This window comes from Lissotriton vulgaris, unplaced genomic scaffold (genome assembly GCF_964263255.1).
Source record: "Lissotriton vulgaris unplaced genomic scaffold, aLisVul1.2 SCAFFOLD_2198, whole genome shotgun sequence".
Classification (NCBI taxonomy): Eukaryota; Metazoa; Chordata; class Amphibia; order Caudata; family Salamandridae; genus Lissotriton; species Lissotriton vulgaris.
The window spans coordinates 317,911-337,911 of NW_028247439.1; the positions used below are offsets into that span (position 1 = coordinate 317,911).

The following is a 20,001-nucleotide window of genomic DNA, read 5'->3' on the forward strand; positions in this document are numbered from 1 at the left end:
TACCAAGCCACGAAATATATTTCGGTTTCCACCGGTCTAGTTCCCTGCGCACAGCCGCCAACAGCGGTGGGAAATTTGCTGTGAATAGGGAGCTTATAGAAGGGGTCAGATGAACTCCCAGATATAATAAGGAGTCAGGCGCCCACGCCAAGGGCGTGAGCGGGCGCAGTCGCTCCAATTCTGCTGGAGTGAGGGTCAGGTTCAAGATGTACGACTTATCAAAATTAACCTTAAATCCGGCCACTGTCTCATAGTCGGACAGCAGAGTTTGGATATGTGGTAAGGAATGGGACGGCTCCCCTACCGACAGCAAGACATCATCCGCAAAAAGGGAGATTTTGTGTTGTTCACCCGAAAAGGGGAGTCCCTTTATCTGCTCCCGTTCGCGCACCGCAAGGGCCAAAGGTTCGATGCTCAAAGCAAAGAGGAGAGGGGAAAGTGGGCAACCCTGCCTTGTACCCCGGGAGTGTGAGAAGCTGGCGGATCGATGTCCATTAATCACCACTCTAGAGCTAGGGCTGCTGTAGTTCGCCCGGATCATTGTGATGAACTGGTGCGAGAAGCCGAAGGCCTCCAAGGTGCGGAACATGAACCTCCAGTCAACCCGGTCAAAGGCTTTTTCTGCGTCCAACCCCACCAGTACCGCCGGGATACGGAACCGGGTGGCCTTCTCTATCAGATGTATGACCCTCCTCAAGTTGTCATGCGTCTGACGGCCTTTAATACACCCGGATTGATCCGGGGGAATGATGGCCGGCATCAAATCTTGGAGCCTGCGTGCTATGATAGTGGAATACAATTTAGCATCCACATTGAGAAGTGCTATCGGGCGGTACGATGAACATTTGGAAAGGTCTTTCTCCGGTTTGGGAATCATGGTGATCACGGCCTCGGCCATGGTGCCCGTGGTTTTCCCAGTGACCGCCATTTCGTTGAAAAGGGACACCAAAAAATCGCATAACTCTGCCGCCAAGGTCTTGTTAAACAGGGCAGTGTAGCCGTCAGGACCCGGCACCTTGTGGAGCTTCAGATCTCTAATGGCGTCCAACACCTCAGATCTAGAGAAGGGGGCGGCCAAGAGTTCGTTCCACTCCTTAGACACTTGTGGGATGGGGAGATCCGCCAGGAAACGGTCCTGCGCTGCCTGATCCAGGGAGTCAACCTCATAGAGAGCCTCGTAAAAGCGGCCAAAAATACCCGCCTTATCCACATCCCTATGTTGTAGCGAACCAGTTGGGTCCAGAATTCCACCAATGTAATCTCTCTCCCTCTTGTCCCGGAGCTGACGGGCTAAGTGCCTGCCCACCTTATTCCCCTGTGAATAGGAGACACGCCTAAGCCGCAGGAGGGTAAACTCTGCACGGTTGTTGTAGTGGGCCTTCAGTTTACCCCGCACGGCCGTCAGAGGTCTAAGAATCAACCTAGACGGGTTTGTTTTATGTGCCTGTTCTAAGATTGCTAGTTCTGCCTCCAGGTCTTCCCGTTCCTTCCTCCTTAACCTATTGAGGTTAGCATTGAGGCCCAGGCATGTGCCCCGCAGAGATGCCTTACACGCATCCCACGTATTGAAAAGTGAAGTGTCCGCAACCGGGTTGAGGGCCAAAAACTCCCCTATAGCTTTACGCAGTTCCTTACATGAGGTATCATCCCGGACAAGCGCTGGCGGGAAGTACCATTTCCTCACACCGTCACCCCCCGCCGACCAGTGGAGCCCGAGAACCAGCAAGCTATGATCTGACACGGAGAGCGGGAAGACAGCAGAATCACGGACATCTCCCCTGAAGGCCTGGCTCACAAAAATATGATCCAAACGGGAATAGGTTTGATTAACATGGTAAAAGAAGGTATAGTCTCGCGCTTGTGAATGCAGGAATCGCCAAGTATCAATCAATCCAAGCTCACCTACCATACGCTGCGTTTCCGTAGAGAAAACCCCAGCGTCCGCTCTCTGGGCTCGGGAGCTATCCAAATCCTTGTCCCAAACCATGTTGAAATCCCCCATTAAAACCATGTGCCCCTCCACAAAGTCCCCCGCCCTATCCAACAAATCACGAAGAAAAGCATTCTGCCTAGAGTTGGGAACATACACCACCACAAACGTACAAACTCTGGCTTTAAAGTGCCCCCTTGACCATCAACCAACGTCCCTCCTTGTCACAACTGATCCCCAAAGGTTGGAAGTGCAGGGACGCTCGGAATAGAAGTGCCACCCCTCTATGTTTGGTAGATGCAGATGACCTATAGATGAGTGAGAAATGTTTGTGTCTTAGTCGCAGCTCATCTTTACGTGCCAGGTGAGTCTCTTGGAGCCCCACAATATCTAAGTGGTGGTCAGATATATATTTCCAAAGTTTCTGGCGTTTCTGGGGGGAGTTGAGGCCCTTTACGTTCCATGTTCCGATACTAAGCGGCATGGAGAACTATTAGCAACCATCTCTGTGTACTCGCCCCGAAACTATGCCTACTCTCCCACCCCGCCAAAGGCAGCCAGATATCCCTCCGGACCCCATCTGTTTCCAGCTTCCCATTGCCCATTCCAGACCCCCCAGAACCCAGCAGACCAGACATGAGTACAACTCCAATCCAATAAGTAGTCCCGCCCAGAGGCCTGATACGCAAAATCCCAAGTGTCTCACCTGCAGAGGGAAACAAGCATACTACACATTCATTCCGGACGCCACCACCTCCCTACCCAACCCCAACCCGGTCCCCAACAGCCCCCCTCCTCAATTGGCCCCCAAGTCTCTCCCTCCCCCCCAAAAACCCCAACCAAAACCAAAACAGTGTACTTAGCAGTCCCATCGGAGAACAGTTCGTAGAGTTCCTCCTGGGCTGGGGATGGGGCACCCATGGTGGGTTCCCATAGGCCACGGTACGGGGTGTCTTCTCCAAAAGTACAATGAAACCCACTGTACCTGGTGTCACGTGCCCCTCCGGCACCAACAAGCTTGCGGCTCAAAGATCAAGCGGCACCGGAGCTCTGCTGGGAAGATGCCAAAGTCGCCGAGGCCACCGAAGCCACTGCATTCCCTCTCTCTTGTAGGCTAGCCGTACGATCAGGCCGCCCACGATGCATGACCGGGCCCACTCTCTGCCATGAGGAAGAACGCCTGCGCGGCGGCGAGCTGCCAGCCTCCTGTGAGGGAGTCACATCATCCAGACCCAACAGATCCTTCGCCACCTGAAGAGATCGAATCTGCGCAAGTCTGTTTTCCCATCGAAAGATAATGCGGAAGGGATGACCCCACGAGTAGGAAATGTTGCGTTCCCGGAGGAAGGTGGTCACCGGGCGGAACTCCCGCCTCTTCTGGAGGGTCAACGCCGCTAAATCCTTGTACAGCTGTGGATGATGCTCTCTGAATTGCAATGAAGGGATGGTCTGTGCCTTCCGTAAAATACGCTCCTTCAGCTGGAAATCGTGTGCACAGACTAGGATGTCCGGGGGCGGCCCCCCACCGCTTCTAGGGAGACCGACCCTGTGTACTCTGTCCATTCTGATGTCCTGAACATCATCGTCGCCCAGAACCTGTAAGAAAAGAGCTTGGACATAACCCGCAGGTCACCTGCTTCTCCGTCCCATGGCACCGCCCGAATGCGGATGTTGTTCCGGCGGGAACGGTTCTCCAGATCCTCCGTATGGGACTGGAGGTCAAAGTTCTGCTCTGTGAGCCTAATGATATCTTGCTGTAGCTGGTGGACATCGTTTGCTATGCTTAAGTCGTGGTCCTCCAATGTGGCCACCCTCTCTCCGATGCCGTCCACGTCTCTCCACACTTCACGGAGGTCCGATGCCAGTTGGGCGCGGAGTTCAGAGATGTCCTCCTTAATGGAGGCAAAGAGTTCCGTCATAAAGGCCTTGGTTGCAGGGGCCTCATCGTCCGATTTCTTGGGCGATACGCTGAGTCCGGGGGACGGCGGTTGTTGAGAATTCTTCGCTGCGCCATCTTTCCCAGGCTTCCCTTTGTGCAGCGTGGAAGACATCGCGACACCCCCGGGTAGGGCAGCAGTCCCCTCTCCGGTAATCACAAGGTCTCCTCTGCACCAGTGCCGGTAAAGCAGTGTCTGCACTGAACCCCCTGTGGCCCTGGGCTCTCCAAAGGTCAGGCCCCAATCCGTATTCCAGGTGTCCGCCGCTGGTACTCTGCCTCCGGGGGTTGCGTAGCCAACTCCACTGCTAGCGTCCCATGGTCATGGAGCCCTCCGGGCTTACGGGCCAGGCATATGTCCGGCCCTGCCGCGGCCAGTCGTCGGCGTGCAGCGCACGCTTCCCACTTCACCGAACTGCTGTGCTCTCCAGCTGAGCCCCCAAGGAAGGGTCACCTCTGCGACGGACCAGCACTGCAGGTGCACAGGTGTGGCGCAAGCAGGGGGCATCGAGGCCCCTCCAGGGGTCCCCCCAGGCGCTCGGGTCTCAGGGAGCTGCACCCCAGCAGGGCCTCCCCAACCTCCTGGTCACTGCAGGGACGTAGTGGGGAAGAGATAGCGCTGTTGCTAGGGCCCCTTTTAGGTGCTGGTCCCCCTCTGCGGCGCCCACTCTCCGGTCACGGTGCACAGCCACTCTCCTCCGGTGCCCGGAGCAGCTCCTCAGGTCGGCGGGGGGTAGGCACGAGCCCAAAGTCCAGAAGTCCCCTCCGTCGCGGCCCCTCCTCAGTTCCTCCTACCCCCTCCTGCTGTGCACGGAGCCCGAGCCTGCCAAGCTCCCCCGGTCCAGAGCGGTCTGCCGGCTCCCACCACTCCGCTTCGGGGCTCGCTTCGGAGGCAGGCGCAGGTGGGGAGATCTCGGCTGGGCCGCTCCGCCAAGCCTGTTGAAGCGGGGCTGGGGGGAGGGGAAGCAGCGAGGCCGCTACACTCACCAGGTCCCGCCGAACCTCCCCGCCAGCGCTCTCTTGCCGGTCGCCGCTCACCGGTGGGGCGTAGGGGCGTTGCGCAGCGTAGCAAGGGCCAGGAGTGTCTTCCCCGTTCAGCCTCCGTCAATGCCTGCTCCGTGCCGCCGCGGACCGGAAGTCCGGCTCTCCCTCTACTCCAGGTCGGGGATTGCAAGGCCGCAGTCTGCCGCCGCGGCTAAGTCCACCCTCGGGCCTCCGCGGCTCGCACTCGTGACTCCGGACCGGACCCCTCAACACCAAGGGTCACAGCAGGTCCCAAATGGTCGAGAAGCAGGCCGCTTCCGATGCTGAAACAAAGCTGAGCTGGGCTTGGCGCCGGAGGGACTCGAAAAGACGTCTCACTCCGTTGCCATCTTGGCCACGCCCCCTGCTCTTAACCTTTTGACTTCTGTGGATATCTACGGAACCATTACTGGACGGTAGAGACCTCAGCCTAAGCAATAGTTATTATTTGAACTTCAAAACAACACACATAAATAAACAAATATGCATCAAACTAATACATAGATTATGATTTCTTTTTTAAAATTCTCAAACTAGAAAATATACAAAAATCGACATGTTTATTTTAATGGGATGGTTGGAGATTTTCAAAATGTGCTTTTATTTCTAAAAGAGAAAGCATTATGCTAGATTCCCACATATATATTTGTCTTTTTTTGCTCCTAATGCATGCTCACCTTTTTCGTCCTATCATGTCTCCTTCCAACCCAACACATCCTGTCCCTTTTCCGTTTTCCCTTTCCCATCCCATCAGCATGTACCCCAGGAATGACAGCATAACAGATGTATATCACTTTTCTTTCTCCATTTACAGGACACAAGACCCAGCCCGGCGAAAAGGGGATGAATGAAGAGGGAAGAACATTGGGCTAAACAGAAGAGACTTCAGCACAGCCCATTCTGTCCCAACTTGTCAATTTTGATTTTGCTCTGCTGGTGACCCCGCCGAGCTGTCACCCGTGCGAAAGGAAAGAATATCATAGAAAGAAGGCAACAATGATTATTTTACAATTAGGTTGTACTTGCATTGCGAACAGTGGTGGATTATATGAAGGTGCCATTTTCCCCCCCAAAAAACAAATTAAAAAAAGACAATGTTAATAATAAAAAAGAAATCTGTGAAAATAAAAAGAACAATGAACGTAACTGTACATGTTTTAATTACAATTCATTTTAAGTTAATTGTGTGCTTCTGAACATCTTGCTAACGATCTTTTTTTTTTGTCCCTTTCCGAATGGATGTCATTTCGCTCTGCACGAAAAATATTTCTCTATTTTCCTTACTGCCGTATTTGGTGATGCTGATGCATGACTGTAGAACATATGCATTTATCGAATGATATATGCAAACATTATCAACAATTAGGAATATCCAGTATCGTGATGAATGTAGAAAAAGTGAGATTAGCTTTACTGGTGATCATGAACAGAGTCATAGAGTTGTTAATGGAAACCAGTGCCCCAAACTCTTGCAGTAACTGAAGACCATCTCCTCCTGAGTATGCCACATCAACTCACCTCTTGGCTTAAACATCACACTGGCAAAGGGAAAATGAAAATGAAACCAGATTGCTACTGAAGCCCGGAATATTCATCTCTCCCCTAGCTGTTGATCCTGACCTAGCAAGACATCCCCCCACCCATTAACATAAAGTTCAGAGCTGCCAGTCCTACCTTTGGGTGCACTGTCGCAAATGTATGTGAATACGTATGTTCTTGCTGGCACCGCGGGCCACCTGGGGGTATTATTTGAGAGGCAGAGAAAATCACAGTCTTGTAATTTTACATTAGGAAGCATTCAGTATTGCACTTGATGTATTCCCTTTTGTGAAATGACCAGACCCATCTGATCCCTCAGGACCGTGGAAACAGTAACTTACTTTTTGCTCATCACTCATGCTCACTTGTTCTCAGAGAGATATACAGAATAAATGATTGGGACGTTTTCAATAAGTATTTATTGAACAGTGGTTATTCTAGCGTAAAATAAGTGCACTGAAATCACCAGTAGGCAATAGCATGGATAAATGAGTAGCATCACTAAGAAAGTAAACAGATGGTAGGTTTCTACCATTTTGCTAACATCATAAATACAGGCAAGTATATAAAATATATGGCAGTAAAGTGCGTACTCCTACGATGCACCCTAACTATATGTACCTAAGTGTACCTAGCATGTGAGTAGGTGTAAAGCCAAGAATCCCTCTTGAATAAAGCCAACACCCTTACCTGATGTGAGACTGTGGGACTGCGTTCTGGTTTCAAGCTGAACACTCCGCCAGCGATGTCAGATCACTGCGGGCTGGAGTATCTGCATGCAGGAACCTCAGCGTCTTTCGTCAGTCTGTCGGCATGGAAGTCGTGATCTCCTCTGCAATATGTGATGTTTATATACCTTAAGGTATCCCCAGGGGTTCTACCTTGCTGTGCCAGTTTCGGACTTAGGATGACATCGGGAATGAACTTTATACACAGTTATTATGCAGGAGATGATGGTCCTGTTGTGATTCCAAGAAACTAAGCCGATGCCGGGGCAGCCTGTGCCATATCCAAGGCCTGAGTGTTGGAGGAGCTGGAGTCCATATCAACAGGAGCAGAAACTACATGTGGTGGCTCTAAAAATGCTGCAAACAATATCGAAATGCGCTGAGGACACTGCAGAACATGGGCCGTTATCCGGTCCAGTAGAGCATCATCGTCTGGTGGCGTAACCGATGGAAGTGTCAGACAGAGGTCCAACGCGCATTCTTCTTTGCCGAACAGTTATCGGAGAACAGGTAGGACACAGTCCACCCAGACTGGTCTAAATGACAGGAAACAAGAGGCGCTCAGTACCCGTAGGCGCGGTGTGCCCAGATGTTGTACCATGCGTTCACCGTATTTGCGTTCCAGGAGTGCTGTTGCTATCTCCTTGGTGGCTTTGACGTCCATTCCATAGCAGAAAGGTAACAATCAGGATTCCTGCTATTGGAAACAGGATCAGCAGAAGCCCTCCAATAATGCTTCAAAAGAGAGAGTGTATAAAGTTCGGTATACCTCCGAGGACGGTCTTAAAGGTGCTTAACATTCCTGAACCTATGGTCTTAAATAGGTGCACATAAACCGCTGTGTCAGACATGTTGAAGATACGACTTACCATTTCTGTGAAATGGAATGGGGCAGTTTCTGCGTATAAGTGCCTGTATCTCTGTCGAGGACCTTGCGATCTGGAGATCAAAAGTCTTCCGGGCGGAGGTTAAGGGCACGGTTTGCTGTACATCATTCTGCTCAGAGTATCAAACAGTATAAAGGAAACATTTAGCGGAGGCCATAGCGGCGCCTACCTGCCTGTATGTGTTGGTGGAAACAATAGTTGCATACAGCAAGTAACCTGGAGCTCATGGTTACTAGATATGTGATGCCCAGAAGCATCCCACAACAACCTTGTTCATATAGCATCAAGTAACTCCCACTCGAGAGAAGCCTGAATACCAGATTAATCACGGCTGCAAGGGTACCTTTCAAGTGACAGGACAGGTTTGCCACAGACCTATTACAAGTCCATTGTAGCATAATATCCTGGCAAATGAGAGATCCACTTAAAGCGTTCTCGTTGTTAGTTAGCCTTAGAAGCACTTCCATGTTCCCACTCCTGCATCGAAATCTCTATGGTAAATCCCAGGATTCCCTGATGAGTTCATTACTCATCTTTTCATATCTGCCTGCCTGTTGTTGACCTAAGCAATATTGAAACTGGAAAGTTGCGACCGGTACTATTATATGGCCGTGGATTAACCATTCGGTGGACGGTGATTCTGCCACAGTAAAGGGTAACCTATCCAGCTTTTTAGTACTTAGCATTGTATATTCTGCTCCCCTCTGTGCTGTTTTCATATGTCTTTCTGTTAGATTGAATGCAGAAAGTAATGATGTACAGTTGATAAAACGCCAAGGCACATATCCGGCACGCAATGACTGCAGCGCCCAGCTTAACAAAAGAATAGAACGTAACTGTGACTGTCCGTGTAGCAATGTGGAAAAATCCTGTTCTATTACATCGATGGCAGAAGATACAATGTTGCCCAGTGAATATATCCTGGATGGTAATGCCATTGTCAACCACAGCTAACGCCTTTTCTAGTTTAATTCTATCTATGTCTCTTAACCTCTCTGCAGCTTCTTGGTGAGAGATTTTCCAGATTTTGTTATAGACAGCATACAAAAGTGCTTCTGATGTGATTTTCTGGGACCTAATACAAAATCTCATAGGTCCACATCCTCTGAGAGTAGCGATAAGTGTTGTTTTACCTGTGGTAGTGTTTAGGTTTTTAGCCAATCAAAGCACAACTTCACAAAACTGTATGATGTCACTACCCCCGGATGTTCCTGTTTTACATAACGTGGGTCTGGTCTTTGGATACTAAACTCTTCGGTAGTACCCCTGAATCTTTCATGACCTTTGTTTGTGTCAGTAGGCCAAACCAACAATCCCTTTCAATTGGGGTCTGATCTATTATATTGCAATATGTTATCCGACTTAGCCCTCTTTCTGGTGTAAAATTCCCCTTGGTATTTAAAGGTGTTGGAATTTGAGGGGTGTTCAATTCCTTGATCATGGGTATTCCAAGACAGGAAGTCTGTTGCACTGTGTCATTCAGAAAAATCATCCACTGTGGAATGATGTATGCTCTAAACATGCATCTGTCCTCTGGACTTGCCAGTCCCTAGAAGCCCAAGATCGATTTTGACTCTACAGTGTCCATCTAAAAGTCAAAACCCTGTTCAGACAGCTGGGTGATGAAAGAGGCAGAGTAAATCTGTTTGGTGTTAGTTAAAATATTTTTCTGTGCAGATATTGGTGCAACCTTATAGTAGTATGAGGTTGGATCAGAAATGTTAAACCTGTGAAAAATATGAGAATTTCTGTGCAAATGTTTTTGAGCTACTTTTCGGTGGTGTAGGTAAATGTTCCCACTGGATGTATGTGAAAACATTTTTGGGCTTGTTAGATTTCCGCAAGAAATGATGACCATATTGTTAGTAACAAGAAAGTTTGATCTATCCAAAACCATTTCAGTGCTATAAAATGCAGCAGATTGTTCCACAATAAATTATTAACAGTTTAAAAATCCCAATCATCAGAAAATGTACTGGAGATAATGATATCGTTCAATGAAATTTTAAATAAATGGGAATTTTTAAGAGCTCAGTCGGTTCAAAATAATAAAAATGTACTTTGTCTCACACTATACCAGCTGGTAGAGGAACCACTGAAATGTTTACGAAGGAAAAGTCTCTGTGTTCACGATGAGATGAAACATGAGATTTTAAAATGAAATGTATTTTTGACGTTGCACAGCTCTGTTGAAGATAAGTTCCAATGATAAGTAAGTGGAAGACAATTACTAATCCAATACAAAAGAGAAGAAATAGTATACCAGTGATTATTCAAAGCTCTAGCCAAGGTGATACAAAATAAGTTTTTCTAAGAAAGTAAAAAAAAGGTCCTTGATTCGTTGTTTGCGAGAAATTTGGGCTGGCGTCATTGCAGGTTCACTTGGATCCAATGAAAATGTATCAAAGTCTATGAAATAGCCAGATGCTGTACGATCTATCTTTGGTAGCTCAGCAGGTGTTGTTGAACTTGTGGATTGCTCTTGAAGAGGCATGTTGACGTAGATATCCATATTAGGTTGAATTGAAGTTTGTCTTTCACTTTGATTTTGATAGTTTGTGTCAAGGGGAACTAGTTCCATTGCATTGTTATTGATTCCGTTGCTTTGTAAAGGTGACTCTTCAAATGTTATGAGTCTTTCTGTTTGTACTTCCTGTATTGTAGCGAGAAGAGGATATCGGATAATCAGGATGCCATGAGGCCTACTATTTAGTATCAGCTACATAGTGTGGTTTGATCAGATCATTTGAGACAAATCTCTTTTCTTTTCCTGCAAGAGGCGATAGAAGTACAGTTCTAGATCCTTCAATGGACCGGACAGGTACAGGCTTTTCATAGGATGGCCCAAATTCTTTCATGTCCACAATCTTTTCTCTGACCAGATCCCCAACTTTAGGTATCCAGGCAGGTCTTGCCGTGGCTGATTTGACTTCCCCAGTGATGTCTTCCTTTGTCTCAATGTTACTTAAGAAAGCTCTGGAATCATTAAGCTCCTGTAAAACAGTCAAATGTTTCTTGATGTCAAACGGTTTTTCATCCGCCACTGTGCCTTTAAAATCAAGATCAGGTACCCACATTCCGGTCCCAAAGAGGACTTTGTATGGAGTTGCACCTCCCAGAGAGCTTCTTGGCTGGTTGTTAAGGGCCCGCTGGACTCCATATAGGTGATTGACCCAACTACCACCCGAGCCTAATACCCTAGCTGTTAAAGATTGCTTTAAGTCCCAGTTTTTTCTTTCCACAACCAAATTTTCCTCCGGATGTTATGGCAAGGAGTACCGCAATGCTACACGCAAACTTCCAAAGGCTTCCTTGTAACCCCTAGAGCTGAACGCAGGCCCGCGGTCAGAATGTAATGTGTCAACTGTGTATGTCCCTATGAAGACTCGCCAATCTTTTATAACAGTTCGGGCGTCAGATGAGAGCAGAGGCCATACCCGTAAGAATCTTCTTGAACAGGAATCCACTGCAACCATGATATACTTCTGAACCCCATCAGATTGTAAGGGGCCACAGGGGTCCAGGTAAATGCATGCGAGTGGTCTGTCTGATATTAATAATGGTTTCTGCATTGGACGTGCCACGGTGACGTGCCACAGTGGACCTTTTTATCTATTGACAGATCTCGCACTTGTAGACATGGTTTTTGACGTGCTTTGTTAAAATCCTGGCCACCAATAGCGTTGTTTCTGTTACAAAACTGTTGCTGTAACTCCTGCGTGAGCAGAACCCCGACCCTTGTGTGCAGCCAAGATTAAACCTAATCTGTGATCCATGTTTGGTATTACTCTATCCCCCACCCCAGGAATCTGAGGAAATAGAACTTTGTTTGCATCTAACTTGTAGGAGTACTTGAGTGGAAAACCTTGAGGTAGTGCTTTGCTGTAGTTACGTGATGCAATCACAGCTACCATTGTGCTACCGACTACCCTTGTTTTTGAACAGGTGATTGTAGCTACAAACGCTGTGCGTACTGCCCCCTTCGCGGCTTCATCAGCCAATGAATTCCCTTCAACGTGAACGCCATACGTTGATGACTCAGAGTGTGTATCACGTGAGCGCTTGGTAGTTCGTTCTTTAACTCTGCTACCTGTTCCCATAGTTTTCTATGTTTATTTGTGCCACCTTTTGAATCTCTGAAACCATTTTGTCCCTAATAGTGGAGATATTTGTTGTATGACTGGACACAGTAAACCGAATCACACACTATTAGTGTTGGGACTTCCGAATCTGTGCTTATCAGTGCCAGAAGTAGTGCTTTTAATTCTGCCAACTGAGCCGTGCAGTCTCCGAGAGACTGTGTTTTTGTACAATTTGGACAGAACTTGCTGTCTTGCATCTTTCCTTTTACAATAGAGCATGCTGCACTGTATTGTTGTTTACTCCCTGTGGCCGGTTATGCAGATCTGTCAGTATAAATAATGTATTCATACAGATCCAGAGTCCTTATTTCATTTGGTAGAGGATATTCTTGTTCATATTGCAGGAATGCTTGTGTTTTTAAACTAGGGTAATATCTGTATCTACATATGTTGCTGTGAGAGAATTAGCCCTTTGGATCCATCTTGGATGTAACGCTTTTGCATTTGGGACACTTGCCTTTGTGGCAGCCTCTAAGGCCGGTATCAGGGTCATGACAATTACTCCTCCCCCCTGAGCCAGTGCTCTTTCTCGCACTACCGCAGTCTGTACTGCTGTCAGAGTTTTTTCTGTAGAAGCAAAACGCATTTCTGTGTTGTTGTTCAAATGCAATTTATATGCAATTGGTACTGTTTCACCTTCATTAAATGTTAAGTAAGTGTACCCAGATTGACCTGCGACTACGCGGTTCACCAGGCTGCGTACGTTTGCGCGTGTCTGTAAGTGTTTTGATTATATCATATCAGCTTGTAGGGATGAAGAATATTCGTGTGTTTCTGTATCCATTGTCTTACTGAAAAGTCAGGTCTTATTAGCTCGTAGAAAGGTTTTACTCTCTCTGCATAATCCAAAATGTATGTTCTGCCAAAATTCAAAAATCCCAGTATGAACTGTAAATTGTTTAATGATTTTGGAGGTCGTAGCAGTGCGCATTTTTCTAAAAAAGGGTCTGCCAGGCTTTTGCCTTCACATGAAAGCTCATATCCCAAAAATAGAGCATTGAGGTGGGCTATCTTTGATTTTTTAAAGTTAAATTTGTAGCCCTCAGAGGCAAATCCCCAAATAATGTTGCTTACCCTGGTTAAGTGTTCCTCTAAGTCATCATCCGTCAGATATATATTGTCTACATAGGATAATGTTTCTTCATCCGAATTCTGTAGTATCAGTGTTACCCTTCTTGAGAATAAACTGGGCTATTCTTATACCCTTTGGGGATTCGACAAGATTGACCCTGTGACCCTAGTGCTGAGAAGGTTGTCAAATATCTGCTTTCAGGTGATATGTTTTGCCATAAATATCCATTCGAGATATCTAGTATTGTTTTGTATTTTTTCCGCCCAATGTTATTCATCAGTGCGCACTGTGTACATTCTGAACTGCAAATATTTTTGTGCACGAGGTAAAGTGTCTATAATCTAAAACTAAATTATATGAATTCTCAGTTTTTTTTACTGGAAACAAATGATTATTCATCAATAAGGCACATGGTTCAATTACACCTTGGTATTCCAGTTGATCTAAGATCTCCCTGACCTGCTTTTTAGCTTCCTGTTTTATGGGATACTGTGGAGTTGGGTTTGTTTTTATCAGAATAACATGGTGAGGTGACTTTTCATCCCACCCTATGTGGTTGCTGTATAATGCTGGAGCAAGGGCTACCACCCACTCCTGCGCGTATGTATGTCTTAGGTGTGCGGGTACTAGGTCGGAAAAGCTGGAAAAATTACAGTTTCCCCCTTTGGGCATTCCTTGACAATAGTAGGCGGCCAATCTCTTTCCGCTAATAGGATGTCATAGCCAGAAGTCAGGTTCTCCCAGAAGAGACCCTTAACTTGTCTCAGCTTGGCCCCCTCTATTTGGAGTGTTATTTCTTGTAACTTGTGTGGGACACTCACCATGTTATCAGGTGTTTCCACCATGATATACTCACTCACTCAACTCCGCTGTCATCAGAAATTCCATCAGGTTCCGGTGAGCTATTGTTACTTCTGCCACGCTGTCTAGCAACGTCAGAGCCCATTCCCCATTCAGTAGCTGAGTCCTAAGAATTCTGGGAATGTCTTACTTTGAGACCTGCTACCTTCTTCTTTCTAAATTGAGGTTTTACTTTAGATTTTTCTTCTTTCTTTGAAGCGTAGTCTGAAGTGTGTTGCTTGTCTCTGGACTTTGTACACTCTTCTTGTCTTTGATCTGACTGTCCTTCCCTCTCGGAGTTTTTTGATGACCCCTGAAAGGAATGAGAGGAACGAGTATCAGTATTCTGATACCTGTCAGGGTATTTAATGTTTTCTCTATTTCTAAGATTATATCTCCTTTCTGGGGGTTCCTGCTGAGGAGACCTTCCCCTTTAGTGAGATCTGTTTTTTTGTTTATTATTGTCTCATTTCTTCTGTGAAGAAGCTGTTGTTTGTTTTGCCTGTTCTTTATCTGAACTCCCCATTAGTTGGGGTATTACAGGTCTAGCTCCCAGACTGTCTCTACCTAACTCTGCATATGCAGGTTCAATTATTTTAGGTAGTTCTGTCTCCTGTTGTAATGGAGTGAACTCTCTCAGGCGTTGGCGTATTCACTGATGCTGCTTCTCCTTTAATATTTGCCAATATTATCGCAGATCCCTTGGCAAAGTTATGGAACAACTTCATCCCCAAGTTTAGAGCAGGTTCTGCTCCATACTCATTCTGTATTTGTCTTAATACATCCGGTATTACCGCTAAAGAAGGGATACCATGAGTCCTGATATATATTGCAGCGAAGACTGTACCCCAAGAGGTACAATCCTCTATAGAGGGAGCAATCCCCATTGACAAGCAAATAGTAAGTATTCTAAACTTTGCCTTAGGACCAGTGTGTGGAAACACCGCCTCCAGTTGTGTAAATATTTTTTATTTTTTAGTCCTCATATTTGACAAAGGCAAGGAGCAAGATCTACCCAAAGGTCTGAAGAAACTGGGCCCCACGCACCTTCCAAGATCTGTGCAATCCGGGAGCCATCCTTTGCACTCGAAGTTGATGAGAGGACTAAAGGCAAACCACCACCAATCTTCTCAACTTATTGAGCATTGTCTTAATCCTTGGACTTGGCAGAAATAAACCAACACCGGGAGAACATGGGGGCATATTATCAAGGGGGTTTATCTCCGCTTTTTTGGCTTTAAAAGCCAAGAAAGCGGAGATAAAATTATCTCCCTATTACCAAGCTGTCGCTAACACCAGTTAGTGACAGCTAATAGGAGATAGCGACCATCTTGGGCCCCGCTTTGCATGTCAGTGATATTTATCACTAATGACATGCAAAGTGGGCGTGCCAAGATGTTAGCGACTGGAAACAGTCCCTCACATCGCTATCGCCTATTACCAACTTTTGGAGATATTCGCGCTAAACGCGAATATCTCCAAAAGCTAACACCTGCCCTGAGCAGTTCTTAGCCATGTTATCCAATGGGAGGTGGATAACATGGCTAAGAGCATTTGCTCGATAATGCATGAATATCGCTGACTTTTCAGCGATATTCATGCATTGCGGCCGTTTTTTATCGCATTTGCGATAAACCTTGCTAATAGCAAGGTTTATCTGCGATAAAAATCGGCGATGTGCGGCGATAATTTTTGTCTCTAAACAAGTTAGAGACAAAAATTATCGCTAGTTGTTGGTAATATGCCCCATAGTTTCACCACCCCCTAAAGTACGGAAAAGGAAAATGCTTGGAGCGGTGGTATCAGGGATCAAATGAAATAAAGGGAGCCTACATTCTTTCCTTCTTATAGGAGCCCATCTGGCATTCAAGTCTAGCTATGTGTCTTGAAAAGCTTAGCCAGTCCACCCTACTAGGGGGAAGTTCAGAGAGCCATTGTAAGCAAATTTCCCTGCGTGCAGTAGCTATCAAGATAAAAAGCAGAGACAAAGCATTTATCTCCAAGACTGTTTTATGTACCTCCCATACTCCAAATATCACCAAAGAAAGGCTTATCTCAATGCACCGACCCAAGATTTTATTTAATACATTACCTACATCTCGCTAGAAAGATTGGATAGCTGGACACTGCCAGAATAGATGCACATCATCCGCGTTTTCCAGTTGACATTTCGGGCATCATCTTCTTTTACTTCCTCCCATCTTAGCAAGTTTCTTGGGCGACCAATAGGCCCTGTGTATGGTAAACAAATGATTCCTCCTGAGTGGTGCTGAGGTCACTGAATCCCATAGTGTAGTAGGAGATACTTGCCATATATTTTGGATGTTGCAGCTTGGAATGTCCAGCTTCCAGATTTCTTCGGACAGGGTCCTCCGACTATCATCTCCTTGTACTAATGCCCAGTACCACTTTGAGACTTCCTTCCCATAGGTCTGTATCTTCACTAAATCCCTCTCGACTTCCGACTCCGCCCGAGGTTTAGTTAGGATCATGACCATCTGGCCAGCTAATGGAATTTGAATCTAGATATGTTGAAATCTGTGTTCTGACTAAGAGCGTACCATGTTAGTAGCCTGCCTTCCTCCACAAGTTGACACCATGTTGGTAAACCAGCATTCACCAGTGGAGAGGCTAGGCTGTTCTTGAATCATATAGGAGTCCCTAGAGAGTTTCAAATTGGCACCATGCAGCTATAGTATGTAATCTCTAGGATTTTTTTGACCTGAATTCAAATTCTGCATGTAGCAATTAGGGTCTTAAATTACATTTTTTTGAAAAATTTAGTGTGGCCGAATTTGAATAAAAAGCCTTTGCCTTCTTCTCCCAAATTACTTGTTAGAGCCCTGTATCTCATTGGCATGTCAAGGGGGGGCTAGCAGCAATCGCCTAGTGTTTTTCAGGAAAAAGGCCCGGTAATGCAGTTGAAAATCCAGGAGAGCTTTACACCCCTCCAGCTTTTTCTGCCTACGTTTTCTCCAGTAAATCTCACAGTCTTATCCCTCCATATAAAATCACTAAGTTGCCCCTGAAGTTTTTAAAGCCAAACAGACCTGAAAAACAAAGGGAGAGTATGGAAATCAAAAGTGAACTTATGGAGTAATGTCATTTTAACTAGGTTGGTCCTTCCTAGAATGGAGATCGAGAGGGAAGCCCAGCTTTGCAGAAGTATTTTAGTCTCTTGCATAAGTCTAGCAAAGTTGATTTCTGCCATTTTGTCCACATCTTCTGTTACTTGAACTCCTAAGTATATGACCTCTGCCTTATCCAAATGTTTACGGTGGGTGGGGACGATGTTGTTCCATGACATTGTTTCAGTCTTATCTTCATTGACTAAATAGCCCGAAATTCGCCCAAAGTTGCCCGCTAATTGCAAGACTACAGGTAAGGATGTCTCCAAATTAGATGTATATACTACCAAATCATCTGTGCATATGGCCTCTTTCCTATACCAGTCCCCATGCTGGAAATGGGGAGTGGTGAAAGTGGACAGCCTTGATGGGTTCCTCTATTTATCCAAAGGCTAGTAGTTAGCGAGCCGTTGATCAATATCTTTGCTGTTGGGTTTCATACATACCTTGGATAGCATGGAGGAAATTACCACCAAGACCATTTTGTTCTGCCACTTCGTACAGGTAAGGCCAACTTACTCAATCAAAAGCCTTGGCGGCATCAATCAAAATACCCGACAAAGGGGTCTCCATCACAGAAGCTACATCTATCACAAACACCAGATCTTGTGTCAAGTAAGAAAGCTGCCTCCCCTTTGTAAAACCCTTCTTGTTTATACATATTAAATCTACTAGGACCTTATTCAGTCATCTGGCCAGAACTTGTGAGTACATTTTAGAGTCTGCATTTAGCAGAGAGATTAGCCGATAAGATTATAACATTTTCGGGTCCTAATCGGGTTTAAGTATTAAAGTGATCATTGATCCAATCCATGTAGGGGGAGGTGTGCTTGCTGTGTATAAATAGTGTTCACCATCTCTACCAGGCAAGGGGTAATTTCCTCTTTCAATATTTTGTATACCTCATTGGGAAGGCTATCGGGGTCTGGAGCGTTCCTGTTCTTTAAACTTTTGAAGATGCTATCTATTTCTGCCGTGAAGATCTCTTGGTTGAGAGCTGCCCGCTGAATGTTATTTAGGCATGGAAGTTTGTCCAATCTCTTATCTCCAGTTGTGTCACCTTCACATCATCAGTGTATAACTCCTGGAAGAAGCTCACAAAAGTTTCCCCAATTGTCTTTTCTTCCATACACTTACTTCCTGTTTTATTATTTATTACCTCCTTAATGTCGTTTCTAATCTAGTCTTGTCTTGCTTTCCTTCCTAGCATCTTCCCTCACCCTTCCCTTATATTCATGATTCGCCAGCCTAGTAGCTTCCAATCTCTGTTTCACTAGTCCCTCCAGATAATCAAATAATATCTCTTTAGCTTATATCAATTTACTTTGTAGTTCCTCTTTTAACAAGGCTTGGGCAGGCTCACTCATTGTTAATTTTCCCTGAATATCATCAATAGCTTGTTCATAATCTCTTACTTTGTTCTTCCCCACCTTATTCTTGTAAGCAGCTATATTTATTAATTTCCCCCGGAGAAATGCTTTGTAAGCGTCCCAGACAGTATGCGATGGGACGTAGTAAGTGTTTTGTTTAAAAAAGAAAAACGGTCCTGCTTTGAAAGATCTTACAACTTCAGCATCCCCTAATAGGGTTCTATCTAGAGTCCACCTTGTCTGTATTGACTGTGCATTAACTTGAAACTCGAATTTAACTGCTGCGTGGTCAGATAAATGTGATGGTTGATGAGTTACCTTAAGAATGCTGTTATTTAGTTTCTGGTCAGTCAAGAAAAAGTACATTCTAGATGAGTGGACCAGCTTTTTGTTTTGAAAAGTATACCCTCTATCCTGTCCTGCTTTCATTCACCAATTATCCACCAAGGCTAGATATTTTATTGATGGTGCACAAAGTACCTCATTTTAGGAGAGTTTACTGCTGGCCCATTGTAGATTTATCCAAGATTGGGTTTAGTAATGTATTAAAGTCCACGCCCCCACCCCCACCCCCAAATGATATGGTATTTTGTAGCAAGAAGCTCTTGGTAAAATTCTCTAAGTAGGGAGAGATCATCAATATTTTGGCCATAATAGGACATAAAAGCATATCCTTCCTATACTACAAATCTTAACAACGCTTATTGCTCATCTACCCCTAGTGTCAGTCATGGATCCCTGCAGCATAGCCTGAGATGAATTTTTTGTATAGGACTGCCACTCCCTTCACATTACAGGACTGATTTGTGCACACAAGATGCGATATCCATCTATTCCTTTTTAAGACTTACAGCCATTCTTCACAACCCAAATGAGTTTCCTGTAATAGGATAACATCACTATCAGAAAGTCTTAATAACTTCAGAATCTTTCCTCATCTAGAATTTACCCTTAGACCATTAACATTCCATCAAGTTATTCTAAGATTACTCATCATTCCTATCATTCCTTTTGGAGCGATAATCTTCACCCCTCTCTCTCCCTTCCAGTGCTCTATTTCTTTGCGTCAATGTGGACCATATTGTTTTGATATTTCCCTAAATGCTCCCCACCCTGTGCTCAAATAAACTCAAAATTGTGAAATTGTCTGTGTCGCTTCCCCCCTCCCACCCTAGGGAACCCTCCCTGTATCCTGCCTGGGTATTCCAACATACCCTATTTGAGCTCCATGCCTCCGCCCAATAGAATAACTTCAAACTTTTTAGGGAACTTTATGAGACTTAATCTTGACAATTAGGTTTTCCACTTCGGATATCTCTTTCATTTTATACATTCTATTGTTCCACATTATTCTAAGGGTCGCCGGAAATTTTAGCTTTGCCGTTGCCCCTAAAGCCTTCAAGTCC

General features: G+C 45.6%; 1 long non-coding RNA gene across 1 annotated transcript in view; it reads left to right on the forward strand.

Annotated features, from left to right (window-relative positions):
• Positions 1 to 6,000, forward strand: part of LOC147665175 (uncharacterized) — a 145,513-nt gene extending 139,513 nt beyond the window's left edge. The window contains exon 2 of the long non-coding RNA XR_015305023.1: positions 5,704 to 6,000. This is a non-coding gene — a long non-coding RNA (uncharacterized LOC147665175). The remainder of the gene's footprint in view (positions 1 to 5,703) is intronic.
• The last annotated feature ends 14,001 nt before the right edge of the window (positions 6,001 to 20,001 follow it).